The sequence below is a fragment of the Polypterus senegalus genome, chromosome 15, assembly GCF_016835505.1.
Source record: "Polypterus senegalus isolate Bchr_013 chromosome 15, ASM1683550v1, whole genome shotgun sequence".
NCBI classification, from domain to species: domain Eukaryota; kingdom Metazoa; phylum Chordata; class Cladistia; order Polypteriformes; family Polypteridae; genus Polypterus; species Polypterus senegalus.
This window is the reverse complement of record NC_053168.1, coordinates 44891689-44909790: the sequence shown is the minus strand read 5'-3', so window position 1 is coordinate 44909790 and position 18102 is coordinate 44891689. Positions and strand designations below refer to the sequence as shown.

At 38.1% G+C, this 18102-nt stretch overlaps 1 protein-coding gene across 5 annotated transcripts in view; it reads right to left on the bottom strand.

Moving 5' to 3' along the window:
• Nucleotides 1-18102, bottom strand: part of tbc1d5 (TBC1 domain family, member 5) — a 483468-nt gene that overhangs the window by 302188 nt on the left and 163178 nt on the right. For 3 of the 5 annotated variants that reach the window (XM_039737608.1, XM_039737613.1, XM_039737609.1), the window contains one exon: nucleotides 13676-13740. The exons of the other annotated variants lie outside the window; for them this stretch is intronic. The gene's annotated coding sequence lies outside the window, so the exon portion shown is untranslated. The remainder of the gene's footprint in view (nucleotides 1-13675; nucleotides 13741-18102) is intronic. 5 annotated transcript variants of the gene reach the window in all.

Here is an 18102-nt window from a genome sequence, read left to right as displayed (position 1 = left end):
TTTTTAATGAATTATTTTAAATTAAATTATTTACACATTTTATAATGCATATAGTTCTTTATATGCATGTTTATTGGTAACTCAAATTTCTTGCACACTAAGTTCAAACTGAAGTATATTATGGTTATACATACTACTATTTTAAACAGTGCCTTAGTTTAAAATTATGTAGTTCTAAAAATATTGCCAGTAATATTTGATTAAATTTTCCCTTCTACTCAATTTATTCAACAATAAAAAAGTTCACTTGTCTGATAACAAATTAAAATACTACAGTATGTAATTTATACTATCACAGAGCACTTAAGCTATAACTAAACATATAAATAACTCATTAATTACAAAAAAATCATTAAATATTATTACAAACAAAAGTGGTACAGTTGTTACTTATGACCATCGCTTTTATTCATGAAATGTTTTTGCAAGACTCAAAACTAGTTTTGCCTCATTAACTTTGGCAAATGTTTCACATAATTTGAATCTCCAGTTTTCTATAATGGATGTGCATTCCTTTAACATTGTAATAAAGTACTTTTTGGATAATATATAAACTGGTGAAGAAGAAGAGGATTGAAGGAAAGAAGTAAGGAACAAAGAAGACAGCATTAAAATCTATTAGTTATAACATTGTGAAAGGAAATACAAAAAAACACATGCAGAAACAGTACAAGCATAAATTTAGGGTAATTTGTGTGCTCAACCACCTAAGAATATAAAGTAAACTGATCTTGTTATCTTGTTGAAAGCATACATATTTGTTCTAAGGTTCTTTCTAAAATTGTTCATTTTGCCCAATAATGCAAACTACTGAATATATATATTATAGTTAAAAATGAAATGTAATATTTATTAGTGAAGACTGCCTGCACGGAGGTCAAAGGTCATTTCTGGAGGCAGTCATGTCCAGCCCATGCCAAAAAGAAGCAAATTAACTAAATTATTTATTAAGTAACAAATACCAACCAGCCAATATATTCAATTCTTATTTCGTTTTAAGTAAGTATAAGCCTTTTGTCTACTGAATCTTTCTATGAGTTGTATAATATAATCATCAGCTTTACATTACTGCTTTACAGTAACATTTTGTTTGCTCTACAACGTGACTCATGGTGCTTTTTGATGAAAAAAATAAGGTTTTATTAAATTTCCTTACTAAAGGATATTTACATTTTTGTTTAACAATTGATAGATATACCTTTATGTTTGTGTTTCTTGTTATTGTCACGTCAGGTTTTTCTATTTCTTTTCCAAATTTAACATCCATGAATATGACTATTAATTTGTTTAAAGAATCTTTCTGTATGTTCCATACGGTTTTCCTTCAACCAAGAAACTTTCTCCAGACTCTTGCTGGAAACAAGCACCACCCAAAGAATAACGTCACTATCATTAATCATAATGATTTTTTATAAACCATAAAACTTTCTCATGTGGCTTTAAAATCTGTACGCTGTTTTTCAGGACTTAAACAAAACATTTGGAAAGTTTTTGCAAATGATTGTTTTTTTCCATGATGTTCACCTATATGCATCCTAATGGAGCTATTGTTGTGAAAGCTGCATACTGACCTACTTTTGCTATAAAAGCCTAATGTCCCTTAACACTAGAATTCTCAGAGCTAAAGTCTGTTTCTTTGGGAATGAGGTGCCTGGCACTATAAATAAAGTGTGATTTATTGTGAAGAGGGGACTGGGCGGTCTCATGGTCTGGAATCCCTACAGATTTTATTTTTTTCTCCAGCCGTCTGGAGTATTTTTTTGTTTTTTCTGTCCCCCCTGGCCATTGAACCTTACTCTTATTTGATGTTAATTAATGTTGATTTATTTTGTTTTATAATTGTGTCTTTCATTTTTCTATTCTTTAATATGTAAAGCACTTTGAGCTACTGTTTGTATGAAAATGTGCTATATAAATAAATGTTGTTGTTGTTGTTGTGATGGGAACTTCCACTTGCAGCTAAAGTCACTTTAATACACGTGCAATTCTTCACACTAGTGTTTAGATCTGGCAGAGTATGCGCTGAAAAAGAAGACTGCCTGCATTCTCACTACCATGCACCATAACATTGAGACTGGGGAAGATTGAGAAAAAAAAACATGTTCAAATGACATAGTGTTTTCATGCATAGATGTGTGTGTGTGTGTGTGCATGTACAAGAGAGGCAGAGAGAGATTTGATGCCATTCAAGTGGTTACTGGAATATATAATAAACACTTTGGCAAAGGTATAATGAAACAAGTGTGCTTTTATTCAAGAATAAAACTGAATTACAAAAAATTCAAGTGACAACAAGATACCAAGAAGACATGATTCACCAATGTTTGTGAGCCTACTTATATCCCCTCAGCAATATCTTTTATAGTTAGCAAACATTTACACTGGGTGTTACAGACTCAAATCAAATGTATGTTTTTATTACGTAATGGTAATAACAATAGCAGTTCACTACTTAAAACGGGGAGTGCAATTCTTATCTCTGCACCAGTCAAGCAAACATTTCGAGTTTGTATCGATTGATATTTGGGCTTGGGTTTTTAACTCATTGACAGCAATATGTAAATTGAATGAGATCCTTTTCTTTGGTTATATTCTTTAATAAAAACACACTTGTTTTGTTATACCTTTTGTAAAGTGTTTATTTGACACCTTACACCCAGAAAAACAGACTCGAGCTCTGAGAACTTCAGCCGTATCAGTCGGGGATGAGATAGCAGGCTGCTTGCTGCCAGTGCTGATTGACACATTTGCAAAACAAAGACACTGATGAGAAGGTCTGAGGGAATTTAAGATGGTGCCTTTAGGGATTCAAGTGTTAAAAGATTATACTTTATTTTTCTTGACCTCTTTGCTTGATTGCCTCTTTTGAAAGGACAAAATAATGCTTGAAACTGGCATTATTTGTCTTTCATTGCTTAATGATAGTCCTGATTGTAATCCATCTGGAATGTAACACATCTGCAATCCTTTGCTATCCACCACCTTATCAAACTTTTTCAGAGGAAATCTTCTGAACATTTGCTTATATTTGAGTTTTTATACTAAGATCAGCTGGCATATGATTTTAATATGCCTTTGAGAGAGTTTTGAGATATAGTGGCTCTTCCCAGAGCAAGAATACTTGGAGGACAAAATGTTCACTATGGTCTAGCAATATTGAATATGCCTTTAAATTAGAGTCATTAAATATGTATGACAGAAGGAGAAGTTCTGCAATGGATTGGTGACCTGCCCAGGGTTTATTCCTGCCTTGCTCCATATGATAGCTGGGTTAGGCTCCAGCACCCTGTAAAACCCTGTTCAGGACTAAGCAGGTTAGAAAATGACATGATGACAGAGGGAAAATTATACAAAACAAATATACATGTACTGACAGTACAAAAAAGCACAGCAAAGCTAGTTATCTGGCCTGCTATGAACAGCACTGCAGACTAATAAATGAAAATACTGTTTAGAGTACTTAAGATGAAATTTAAATTTTCATATAAAACCCATCTAACATTAGTTGAAATTATTTTTTCAACTTATTACGTATTTAAACAGAAGATATCAGGCTCCAGAATTATCTCTGAAATTTACCAGTACAGCACCTATGTATCCTTGTTTATATGGTGTTAGTAATTTCTCCTAAACAACAGAACAAAAAATTCTCACTATGTTTCCTCCTAGTACAAGTGTCAATAAAGCTAATGAAATGTTTAACTACCATACTTGTAGCACATGTTCTTAAGATTATCAACAGATATCTATAGGCAGTCACTGAATTACTAATGAATTACTAATAATTACTACTGAAATGTCACTATTGAAGAAATCATATCTAAATCATTTACAGACCCAGTTTCAAATACAGGCAGGTCTCAGGTTGGAACTCAATTGGAAATTAAAGTGAAAATGTTTGTTAATGGAAAAATCATCCAAAATGCACACAGTAATCCCTCCTCAATAGATTAAAATCCGCGAAGTAGAAACCATATGTTTGTATGGTTATTTTTATATATTTTAAGCCCTTATAAACTCTCCCACACTGTTAACATTATTAGAGCCCTCTAGACATGAAATAACATCCTTTAGTCAAACGTTTAAACTGTGCTCCATGACAAGACAGAGATGACAGTTCTTTCTCACAATTAAAAGAATGCAAACATATCTTCTCTTCAAAGGAGCGCCGTCAGGAGCAGAGAATGTCAGAGAGATAGAGAGAGATAAAAGCAAACAATCAAAAAATCAATACGTGCTTTTAAGTATGCCGAAGCACCACGATAAAGCAGCATTTTGTAGAGGAGCGTCCGTCTGTATCCTCTAGGCAAACAGCCTCTGTGCAAACAGCCCCTCTGCTCACACCCCCTCCGTCAGACGCAGAGAATGTCAGAGAGGGTGAGAGAGAGAGAAAAGCAAACAATCAAGCACCGCGCAGGAAGCATATCTTATATCATTGAGGAGTTTTAGTTAATATGTAACACATGCTCTGATTGGGTAGCTTCTAAGCCATCCACCAATAGCGTCCCTTGTATGAAATCAACTGGGCAAACAAACTGAGGAAGCATGTACCATAAATTAAAAGACCCACTGTCCGCAGAAATCCGCGAACCAGCGAAAAATCCGTGATATATATTTAGATATGCTTACACTTAAAATCCGGGATAGAGTGAAGCCGTGAACGTCGAAACGCGATATAGCGAGGGATTACTGTAATTCTGTTTTTTATTTTTCAGAAAAATGTTTCAAATTTAACGAATAAGTTAAATGTGAACCAATATGATTGCACGTTCAATCAAAAAACACAAAACTATTTATATGTACAGTATGCCAAACTTATGCTTAAACATCCTGCAGTTTTTAATAATACAGTACTTCACAGAGTTGGCATTGGACAAGATGGCAAAAACCACATCAACTATATGCTGATTAAATACTCAACAGATCTTTCAGGAAGTGTCCTGGGATCTGAAAGTGATTCATGGTTCTAGGTCAAAAGCTCCATTTGGCCACTATAGTGGTGCCCTTAGAGAACAACTGGCATGAGGAAAAAAGAAACCAAAGTCTGGAGAGCAGTACAGTGAAGAGACATGAGTGATTAGTTGAAACTATGTGTTACTGGACCAGCCACCCCACATAATAATAAGGAGGCTTTAATTGTACATGTAGGACCTGTAGGCCATTACATGTTTAACCCTTTCAGTTGTTCTTTGTGTTCTCCCTTTTGTGTTTAACCTACTCTTTAATAAATTCTTCATTTTTTATACTTTTGGATTCTTGGGAGTTGTTTGGGTCTAGGATAGTTCGAAAGACAGCCTGCCATCCAATGACAGTGTTGCTAAAATGCACAATGTGATGAACTCTATAGGAACCCTGATAATTGGTAAGAAATCTGGCATGACGATCGATAGATAGATAGATACATACATACATACATACAGTTAGGTCCATAAATATTTGGACAGAGACAACTTTTTTCTAATTTTGGTTCTGTACATTACCACAATGAATTTTAAATGAAACAACTCAGGTGCAGTTGAAGTGCAGACTTTCAGCTTTAATTCAGTGGGGTGAACAAAACAAACGCATAAAAATGTGAGGCAACTAAAACATTATTTTAACACAATCCCTTCATTTCAGGGGCTCAAAAGTAATTGGATAATTGACTTAAAGGCTACTTCATGGGCAAGTGTGGGCAAGTCTGTCATTATGTCATTATGAATTAAGCAGATAAAAGGCCTGGAGTTGATTTGAGGTGTGGTGCTTGCATGTGGAAGATTTTGCTGTGAACAGACAACATGCAGTCAAAGGAGTGCTCCATGCAGGTGAAAAGATAAAGAGAAGACTGCATGGAAGTAAATACAGAGGGTGCACTGCAAGGTGCAAGCCACTCTCATAAGCCTCAAGAATAGAAACCCTAGATTGGACTTTGCTAAAGAACATCTAAAAAAGCCAGCACAGTTCTGGAAAAACATTCTTTGGACAAATGAAACCAAGATCAACCTCTACCAGAATGATGGCAAGAAAAAAGTATGGAGAAGGCGTGGAACAGGTCATTATCCAAAGCATACCATATACAATACAATAGTTTATTTTTGTATAGCCCAAAATCACACAGGAAGTGCCGCAATGGGCTTTAACAGGCCCTGCCTTTTGACAGCCCCCCAGCCTTGACTCTCTGAGAAGACAAGGAAAAACTCCCAATAAAAACCTTGTAGGAAAATGGAAGAAACCTCGGGAAAGGCAGTTCAAAGAGAGACCCCTTTCCAGGTAGGTTGGGCGTGCAGTGGGTGTCAAAAGTAGGGGGTCAATACAATACAATACACAGAACAGAACAATTCCTTAAGACAGCATAATAATAAAAATTTTAGAAGTACGGTTTAACAGTAGATGATATGACATAATTAGGTTTGGATATTTTTAGAGTCCTGGAGACCTCATCCATCTAGCTGCCTCCCCATTTGGCCATGCCACGGCTGAAACATTGCTCCGATGAAAGGACCCCTCTTTCCCATGATTCCTGTGATCCTCCATCAGGGATGACTTTACCATAGGCAGGCAAACAACTTGTCAGGTGGGCTGTGGCACCAATTGCCACATTTCATATCATCTGTAAAACACGGTGGAGGCAGTGTGATGGCTTGGGCGTGCATGGCTACCAGTGGCACTGGGACACAAGTGTTTATTGATGATGTGACACAGGACAGAAGCAGCCGAATGAATTCTGAGGTGTTCAGAAACATACTGTCTGCTCAAATCCAGCTAAATGTAGTCAAATTGATTGGGCGGTGTTTCAGAATACAGATGGACAGTGACCCAAAACATACAGCCAAAGCAACCCAGGAGTTTATTAAAACAAAGAAGTGGAAAATTCTTGAATGGCCAAGTCAGTCACCTGATCTTAACCCAATTGATCATGCATTTCACTTGTTGAAGACTAAACTTCGGACAGAGAGGCCCACAAACAAACAGCAACTGAAAGCCGCTGCAGTAAAGGCCTGGCAGAGCATTAAACAGTAGGAAACTCAGCATCTGGTGATGTCCATGAGTTCAAGACGTCAGGCTGTCATTGCCAGCAAAGGGTTTTCAACCAAGTATTAGAAATGAACATTTTATTTCCAGTTATTTAATTTGTCCAATTACTTTTGAGCCCCTGAAATAAAGGGACTGTGTTAAAAAAATACTTTAATTCCTTCACATTTTTATGCAATCCTTTTGTTCAACCCACTGAATTAAAGCTGAAAGTCTGACACTTCAACTGCATCTGAGTTGTTTCATTTAAAATTCATTATGGTAATGTACAGAACCAAAATTAGAAAAAAGTTGTCTCTGTCCAAATATTTATGGACCTAACTGTACATACATATATACATACATACATTATTAATCCCCAAGGGGAAATTCACATACTCCAGCAGCAGCATACTGATAAAAACAATATTAATTAAATAAAAATGCAGTGCAAGTTAAAAAAAAAAATGCAAAGTGGAGAGTGCGAGGCAGGTATAACAGACAATAACTTTGTATAATGTTAACGTTTACCCCCCCCGGGTGGAATTGAAGTGTCGCATATTGTGGGGGAGGAACGATCTCCTCAGTCTGTCAATGGAGCAGGACAGTGACAGCAGTCTGTTGCTGAAGCTGCTCCTCTGTCTGGAGATGATACTGTTTAGTGGATGCAGTGGATTCTCAGTGATTGACAAGAGCCTGCTCAGCGCCCGTCGCTCTGCCACAGATGTCAAACTGTCCAGCTCTGTACCTACAATAGACCCTGCCTTCCTCACCAGTTTGTAAAGGCATGAGGCGTCCCTCTTCTTTATGCTGCCTCCCCAGCACACAACCGCGTAGAAGGGGCGCTCGCCACAACCGTCTGATAGAACATCTGTAGCATCTTACTGCAGATGTTGAAGGACGTCAGCCTTCTAAGGAAGTATAGTCGGCTATGTCCTCTCTTCATCAGTATTGAGCATCAGAATTGGCAGTCCAGTCCAATTTATCATCCAGCTGCACTCCCAGGTATTTATAGGTCTACACTTTCTGCACACAGTCACCTCTAATGATCACAGGGTCCATGAGGGGCCTGGGCCTCCTAAAATACACCACCAGCTCCTTAGTTTTGCTGGTGTTCAGTGTGGGTGGTTTGAGTCGCACCATTTAACAAAGTACTTGATTAGGTTCCTATACTCCTCCTCCTGCCCACTCCTGATACAGCCCATGATAGCAGTGTCATCAGAAAACTTTTGCATGTGGCAGGACTCCGAATTGTATTGTAAGTTCGATGTATATAGGCTGAACAGGACTGGAGAAAGCACAGTCCTCTGTGGCGCTCCTGTGCTGCTGACCACGATGTCAGACCTGCAGTTCACAAGACACACATACTGACGTCTCTCTGTAAGGTAGTTCACGATCCATGCCACCAGGTATGAATCTACTCCCATCTCTGTCAGCTTGTCCCTAAGGAGCAGAGGTTGGATGGTGTTGAAGGCGCTAGAGAAGTAAAGAAACATAATTCTTATTGCACCACTGCCTCTGTCCAAGTGGGAGAGGGATCGGTGTAGCATGTAGATGATGGCATCTTCCACTCTCACCTTCTCCTGGAATGCAAACTGCAGCGGATCGAGGGCGTGGCAGACCTGTGGGCTCAGGTGGTGAAGCAGCACCTGCTCCATGGTCTTCATCACAAGTGACATCAGGGGGACAGGCCTAAAGTCATTCAACTCACCAGGACGTGATACCTTTGGGACTGGGGAGATGCAAGATGTCTTCCAAAGCCTCAGGACTCTCCCCTGTTCCAGGCTCAAGTTGAAGATGCGCTGTAGAGGACTCCCCAGCTCCAACGCACAGGCCTTCAGCAGTCATGGGGATACTCCATCTGGACCTAACAGTGCCCAGTAAAAGAGCTACTGAAAAAGTCAAGATTGATACCCCAAATGGTGGAAACGTTTTCACAGATAATGTCACATATGATAAAGATGGCACAGTAGAGTCCCATATTTGGTACACAGTAATTGTTTAGGTTAGAAGATGAAGCAGGAAAGCAACTGGAAAAATAGTTAAGGAAGAAAATAAACCACAAAAGAAAATCTGTTTACATTGATCAAATGGGCCTCAGAGTAACAGACTATAAAGTGAAGCTAAAATAATTAAGAGAAGTCAAGAGATTCTGGTGATGTCTATTTACCTTTTGTAGACCCCCAGACTACTACAACATTGACACTGTTAGCTCTACTATTTGATGAACACCATGAATTCTTGAATGATAAAAGTTCCCCCTCAATTGACTAAATTGGCTAAAGGGGATCACATGGTCCCTTAACAACTATTTCCACTATCTGGCTAGATAGTTCTCTTTCTGATTTCTGGTAGGTGACCAGGTAAATAGAGAGAGAGAGAGGTTCTGGCAAAAATATGTGCTATTTCACTGTTGCAATATTATAAGTGGGAGATTTTTTAAATAAAAAAATGGTAGCAAGCAAGTTAATAAGTGGACAAATGGTAGTGTGCTTGTGATTTCACTTATAATACAATAAAAATCAACTGAAAGGAACAAATATCAAATGGAGACTGCTGAAAGCAATAATATTTTGGCAGCTGTTGTGACCCATAATGCTTAGAGAACAAATTTTTATGTTCATGTTTACAATTGATTTGTGTTCTTTATCTAAGTGAGCTTGCTGAGAACAAAGCACAACAACAATGCTTGAAAATGCACAAGCACAACTGCTTTACTATTTATTTGGATATGTGTTATATAACATTATTTAAACATCCATTCTTATTTTTAAAAGTTATTACTAGAAATAGTTTATATGCTACAATTCAATCACTATTAGTAGTTTTAGTTTGAAAAAAAAAAAATCACAGAATTAGATGCAACTCAATAATAAAACACTTGTTTAACAGGAAATGTTAATGTATCAAATATGCCTTTTCATGCAAGTTACGTTTCAGGCCCTATTTGAAACATGTGTTTTTAATCATTAAGCTACAGTCAGGCCTTTTTGACATTCTGCTATAATCACTGAATTTTGCCTCTACTTTGATTCACTGCAGTGTAGAAAAGTTTATTGTACTAGTAATTAGGCCATAGCACCCTGATATTGTAAATGAAACTGCATGTTATAGAAGCAAACTGAATTAAAGAGTACAGGTAAACTTGAAAATTAAAAGTGATAGATAGATAGATAGATAGATAGATAGATAGATAGATAGATAGATAGATAGATAGATAGACAGACAGACAGACAGACAGACAGACAGACAGACAGACAGACAGACAGACAGACAGACAGACAGACAGACAGACAGATAGATAGATAGATAGATAGATAGATAGATAGATAGATAGATAGATAGATAGATAGATAGATAGCATTTGTAATTGTTTGTCAAGACTGCACACAGTTCTACCAATGAAGAAGAACATCTGAGGAGAAGAAGAATGTAAAGGAAAATAAACGTGATTGCAATGGCGAGTCGGACAGAGGTCGGACGGAAGGAGTCGGACGGAAGGAGATGGAAAAAAACTGAGACAGAAACTTTCTAAAGTGAGGGAGCACTTCATCAAAAAAGAAAAAAAAGTTGAATGCAGATTATGTAAAGCAGAGCTTTCTTTTCACGGCAGCACCATCGTGATGCATGAGTATCTGAAACAAAAGCATGTTGGAGATGTGATGCCGCTGTCTCTTGAGAACGTAGGTGCTGTAATAGGGTTAGTTAGTTAGTTAGTTAGTTAGGGTCAGATCAGGAGGGGAGGGAGAGCGTGAATGGGACTCTGAAAATAAAAGTAAAAAAAGCTAACTTTTACAAGTAACACATTTACACCCGATCTGTTCGTTTTCAAATAATATTGCATTAATACAATGAAGTTTTCTAATTGGTACTATTCAGGTCATACAATGATTTCTTCAAAATGTCACATGTATTTGTCTGTTTCTTTTTTTTTTCCCTCTAGTGCTGTGCACTGACACTAGAAGGCGTGAGCTTATTCAGTGCTAGCAGCAGCATGCAGGTGGCCGGTTGCTTGTGCTTGTGACCAGGCGGCGATCAAAGCATATGTACTGTGCAAGGCATGTACGTGGTCCACTGAGAAAAGAACAGCGTTCATGGCACACCTTGCAGAGGAACATTCTTTCCTCTGCATGTTCATGAGTCCTGTGCAGACTGGGCAAGATCGGGGGGAAAAAAAAAAAACACGGTCATTGATTACAACCGCCAGAAGGTAACCGAATGAATATGAATAATGTTGCATCCGTGCCACAATGTTTTCCGAAATGTACTATAAGGTCATAAAATGAGTAATTCCAAATATCATATATATCTCTGTCTCTGTTATTTTGTCAGTGCGGCTTTGACATCACAGGCCTTAAGGCGCATACTAATTCAGCGTAAGCAGGAACACTCACTGCAAATGAATAAAACAAAATCAAGTGACAATGAAATACGTATAAGGCAGATTTGCCAGCGTTTATGTGTCAGCTTTTATCTATCCAGATCAGAGAATTTCCAGTTCGACTGTCTTAAAACACCCCTCATATCTACAGTTATTCCCAGTTGCAGATAAAAAAGTAACCGCGTCAGATCCCTGGGCGGGGCGGTAGTATGTATTGTGATCGTGACTGACAGAATAAAAATTATAAAAAAAAAAAGGTAACTTTTACAAGTACAGTAATCCCTCACTATATCGTGCTTCGACTTTCGCAGCTTCACTCTATCGCAGATTTTATATGTAAGCATAACTAAATATATAACGCGGATTTTTCGCTGCTTCGTGGATTCTGTGAACAATGTGTCTTTTTATTTCCTGTACATGCTTCCTCAGTTGGTTTGCCCAGTTGATTTCATGCAAGGGACGCTATTGGCGGATGACTGAGAAGCTAACCAATCAGGGCACGCAGTTAAGTTCCTGTGTGCGGAATGCAGTGTTAACCAGGAAGTCTCGTCTCGCTCATTCAGCATCAACGTGTTTCGCTGTGTAAAGAATTAACTTTTGTGCTCTTTTGTGTTTATCTTTGTGCATAGTCAAGCCCTTCAGTATGGCTCCAAAACGATCTGATCCTGCTGCTGCTTCAGGGGCTGTGCCCAACCGCCAACTGAAGATGTTAACGATTGCCGAAAAAGTAAACGTTTTGGATTTGTTGAAGGAAGGGAAAAGCTACACCGCTGTAGGACGCCATTACAGCATCAATGAGGCTACGATTCTTTTTATTTAAAAAGTAGGAAAAGAATATAAGATCTACGGCTGCAGTGTCCTTTTATCCAGGGTGCAAAACGAGTTGTAAGTGGATGTAATAAGGCAGTAGTCTGGATAGAATCTGCTTTAGGGATTTGGATTGAAGACTGCTAGAAGAAGAACAACGGCAGTGCTACACAATCGCCTGAAGAGGCTCCTTTAGAAGGGCTGTAAGCCCTCCTTTGTTGTGCAGTAAAATTAAACTCATTGTTATCGAACAAGTCATTGTGTCATTGTTGGTGAGTAACCATAATTAATTTTCTACTTACAGTACTTAGCATATGTACGTACGTTTAGTGTCACTGTACACACATTTACTGTATACTATTTTTCTTGCATTGTACGTATTTATTGCTGGTGGCCTGTCTATCGTAATGGCTGTAACATATGTGATATCGGAGACACTCGATATCTTTAAAATAATATTTAGGTTTTACTGTATATAAACAGTGTGTTTATATACATAATTTCAATGAATCTTACCTAATATCTAAGAGAATACAAAGGGATTATGCTGTATAACTGTGCATATTATATAATATTTATAAACAGTTTGGGAGAGTTTATAAGGGCTTAAAATATATAAAAATAACCATACAAACATATGGTTTCTACTTCGGGGATTTTCACCTATCGCAGAGGGGTCTGGAACGCAACCCCCGCGATCGAGGAGGGATTACTGTACTATACATTTAATACAGTGGCCGTTACACACGTAAATTAAATGTATGTGTTTATTGTATAATGTTAACAATATGAGCAGCTCACTACGGTAAATATACAAGGCAGTCAGGATCGAACCGGGGGACTCAGCAATTTCTACTGCTGCACCACGGAAACTATTGTATCATCCTTGAACCTTTTGTGAAAGTGTTTATTTGATCTTTGCACTTCAGGCTTTACACATTATATAGTTTATGTCTACGTTTTGTCATTTATTACTAAAATATGAAAAACATTTCAGTTTTAACAATGTATTTTTTGGTTAAGTTAAATGCACGTTTTTGTTTAAAGACTACGTGCACTTTAGTTTGTATTGTTTAATGTATTTCTTTTTTATTGTAATGGTCACACTAATATAAAAACATCCGATTACTTTCAAATTCATATGTTTCACTGCAACCACAGGTCACAGGCATCAAAATGGTCAGGCATAAATAATCGTGACTACAGTAATCGAAAAATAAACTGAACGATTAGTCAACTACCAAAATAATCATCAATCAAAATATATCAATCTTTTTTGTTCCACCTATGCAGACAAAGCAATAAAGTGCACTTAATTTCAGAAAAATAAATAATAAAATATATAAAGGGAAAGGCAGATGTAAAAATACAGCATACCACATTTGATTTTAGTTAACATATTTTATTTCAAACAGAATTTTAATTGCTACAGTGTATCCATATATAGTCAAATATAGCATCAATGCATGCATTTAACATTATTTTGTGAATACTTACCGTCAAGAAACCATGCACGTCTTCATTGACTACACTTTTGAATTCAAATTTGAAAAGGATTGCGTCTGTAAGTAATAAAGAAAAAAATAGAAACGAACACTGTCTGAAATCCCAAAACTTTAAATATAGTAAAAATAAAAATCATAAATTCTGCTGAATAACATGTATGTTTGAAAGCCGTGTAAAGGAATTTTCATCAAAGATAGAGTAACCTAGCTAAACAACTATTTTAAACTTTCCCCGGTCTCTCCCCCCTTTGAAAAAGTCAAACATTTCTAATTCATCACACACCTCAATCTCAAAAGAGGTTTTATACAAAACCACATATTAACTGAATATATAATTACCAATGAATCAACTCAAGTTCAAGAGAAGACAGAACAAATCAACTCCAAAACAAAGTGGGATTTGCTCCATTTTGCAAGGTTTTCAGTAGCACACAAAGCCTTCTTTGCCTAATGAACAGACTTGACTGAGATGCAAAAGGGCAGCTCCTCTTCCTCCAGTTACAATCCATGACAATATATTGAGTGTCTGGACTATTCCACAAATCTAGAGTTTGCCAATATTTGGTAACTTTGCCATCTGAATTTCACTTGATAATCAACAAAGATGAACTGACATGTCTACAGACCAAATAGGTGCCTAAAAGAACATTTATTTTAAGTTTGCAATGTCTTATTTACTCTGATAGAAATACTCATAAGCAGGTATGGACCAGTAAATGTAAGTGGACTCTGGTCATAATCAGCAGAAACTACATTCTTTCTCTTCACTCTCTTTGAAGTCATGGGGATAACAGAATTCACTTTGGGCCTAAAAACTGCTTGAATTACAGTTCTTGGAACTTGATGCTCTAGGATCCCTCTGAGTAACATGGGGGAATATTTACTCTTATTTACTCTTTCAAGTACAAGCTCTGTGCCAGTGATTGATCTCAATCTGTGCAGAAAGACTTTATTTCTGAAAAGAAGTTTAGTGAATAAATGATCATGCGATATTCTACAAGCCCCATCATGGCCATGGACAAAGACCATGAGGGCATTCCACTGCAAGCATTTCAGCCACAAATAAGTAGTCATCTAAAGGCCAGGAGCTCCATGTTTAATTCTTACTTCTGGAGGCAAAAAGATCGGAGCCTAAACATTTCTACTCAGATAATAAAATAACCAAATTAGTGAGTTGCCCTCTTTCTTATCTTTCAATATAAAAAAAAACTTGCAACGAGATAAGACTTTTTCCCAGGGACAAGACGTGATATTTTGAAGAGAGACAGAGAGTCAGAGACACTTTCACTTCCCGCGAGATGGACAAGTCACATCATACTTACAACTTTCAGATGCAAGTCTCATGATACACATGCAGAGCAGGTTAGAGATAATGGAAGTAGGAAAATTCGAAAGTCTCAAAAAACGAGAGTAAGGATCGCATTAGCGTAAAACAAACTGAAAATACTACTTGGGGAAATAACAGAACTGTGAAAAGAGATTGAATATCCAGGTGCTGTATAGGCTTTTAAACGTTCGAAGCCCCGCTTGAAATGCAGATCACACGGCACGCGGCAGCAGCAAGCCAACAGCTTCTTGAACAAAGAGGAGGTGAAAAAAACACCGGTTACTTGTTTCCCAATATATCATCATTTAAGAGGGGTGTCAGAGGAGCGGCTGTGTCTCCTTGGGGTGTGCTTAGCCCCCCTATTTACAAGGGCGCCTACTGCCTATTGGAGTGTGGGGGGATGGCAAGCGAATTGCAGATCACGCGTGAGAGCAGCAGCATGCCAGCAGCTGCTCAAGCAAAGAGGAATTAAAAAAATGTATTTGCTTCCCATTGTATTACCGTTTAAGAGGTGTTTCGGTGAAGCGGCCGCTGGCAGTTTATTATATGCTTTTTCCCCACAGACAACATTTATTCCGCTAATGAAAAGCTCAATCACCATTGTTGCAGCACCAATTCTTAACTTTACAACAGATCTCAACTCAACTCAACTTACCAAGATTAAAAAAAACACACATATCATAATGTGTAATAATTATTGATTAATTCCAACTTTACCTTTTTGATGTAAAGCTGTAGCCTCACAGTTTCAGTCTCCCCTTACTCATTACAAGTTTTCTTGAAAAATAAACTGGCTTTAGTAGCAGTTGTAGAAAGGAACTACATTAGCATTGTTGTTAATTTCATTCTAACTAGCCAACCCGGGGCGTAGCATATGCCGCATAATTATTTATTGATGGGTGAACACTTCCTGAAAGACACAGTTGTCCAAATGGGGTGGGTTTGAGGATACGACTGTGAGTGAATGAAAAGATGGAACTCTGGAGAGAGCAACATACAATTATCCGTGACTGAAAACTGGTTTTGGCAGATACAGGCATATCTTTTTGAAAGTTTGGCCCTGTGCCTTATTAATTGTCATTGCAAAGGCCAATCTAACAGGAAATTGTCTGCGTGTAAAAGTAAAAGGCAAATTTGAATCTGATGGAGTCAGGGAAATCCAGGGAATAAGGACAGTTTGTGAGGTAGCAGCTGCAATAGTTTTACATTCCAGTATATTGCGGTGAATGCTGGTAACAGAAAGTCTATTGCCATTACAGAGACCTTTTGCTGGCAGGAGGTTTCTAAGAAGTATGATGATTGAACCAATGTTAATTTTGAGTTTATGCGGAGGCATGCCAGTGGGAGTAAGACTATTAAGAAATTCTTTGGGGAATGAAAGTTGATCTGCAGGATCGTCTGTGACGATGGAGTCAACACTGGTGAAAGTCACTTCATCGGTAGGGATAAGTTTCAGCCCTTGTTCATTAAGGTGTAGCGAGTCTTCGTTGGTGACGCTTAATATAGCTCGTGTGCTGAGTTGTTCCAGAGTGACAGTTGAGAAGTTGATGTCGCCATATAGTTGTTGAACAGGATCAGAAATAAAAGGAAAACAATGTGAAGGCAATGTCACAGGTGCTTCATTTTTCCCGTCTCCAACATCGAGGAGCCATTTTGCGAAATGTTGTTCTTCTGGAAGAGCTCTCATATTTGTCATCAGTGTAAGAACATGCATGTGACGCCACAAATTTTCCCTGTTAATGCAACTGGCAACAGTATGTGTTCGGGAGCCACGGATAATGACTGGGAGTATTTGTCAGAAATCTCCACCCCATAGTATTGTTTTGCCTCCAAGAGGCTGCATGTCACCCGTGAGGTTACGTAATAACCTGTCAACTGTCAGGAATGCGTATGCATGTGTCATTGGCGCCTCGTCCCATATTATCAATTTGGATTGCAGAAGATGTTGAGCATGTGGCGAGGTAAGTTTGATGTTGCATGTGGAAGTAGTACTCAGCTTCAACGGTATTTTAAAAACGGAATGTAACAATGTTGCAGCTATTCTTGTAGATGCTACGGTTGTAGGAATGTCTCCCCTAGCTCTGATGGTATGAATCAGGGTTTTGTAGAGGAAGGTTTTCCCTGTTCCTGCAGGACCATCTATGAAGAAGCATGTTTGTCAGGGATGGGAATTGCTGTATGCAGCGTGTAAAACAGTTTTCAACAGCGTGTTTCTGTTCTGTGTTGAGTTTGTCATAGTGTTCCATAGCATGTGAGTGTTCAGCCTGAGCGTCGAAAGTGGGAGATTAATGACACATTGGAGGAATTTCAGTGAGGGGTAGGTGTAATTTGTGCAGGTTGAGGCTATGTGGTTGCAGCATGTCAATAATTTCTGCGAGAGCATACATGCAAAATATGTGAAAAAAAAAGTGACACAGACGAAAACGAAAAGTTCTTGCAAGAATGGTGGCATCCAGTACATTGCATTGAATGCTGGTAACAGTCAGGCGGGCGGGCAGGCCGGCCAACAAAAACACTATGCTCTTAGTATGGTATGAATCAGGTTTTTGTTAGCAAAGGTTTTCCCTGTTCCTGTAGGACCATCTAAGAAGAAGCATGTTTGTCGCGGATGGGAATCACTGTACGCAGCGTGTAAAACAGTTTGCGAGGCTGGATGCAGAAGGAGGGTTAGACTTGGTGGGCGGGGCTCTGTCGTGCGCATCCCATCACGCAGGAGGAGGGTTAGAGTTGGTGGGTGTGGCTCTGTCGTGTGTATCCCATGGTCTCTGTCTTGCGTGCCACAGTCTGCTGCTTAGTGAAGTATATATATAGATGTCTTCTGATTAAGGAATTTTTGCATCTGTTTAGGCTGTTAAATTTAAGCACAGCGTTTGCTACTATTAATCAAACTATTCTATTTTACAGGCTTGAAAATTATGTTGGGTTATTAGGAACTGTTCTTGCCTTGTCTAATTCATGTGAATAAAACCAATTTCTGTATATACAGAAAGATCATGATAGTGCTCTTTCATTATATTCTGTATTAGATATGGTATGATATTCAGCTGTATCCTACAATATAAGAAATTACAATAATCCCTTTGTGGCCTTGG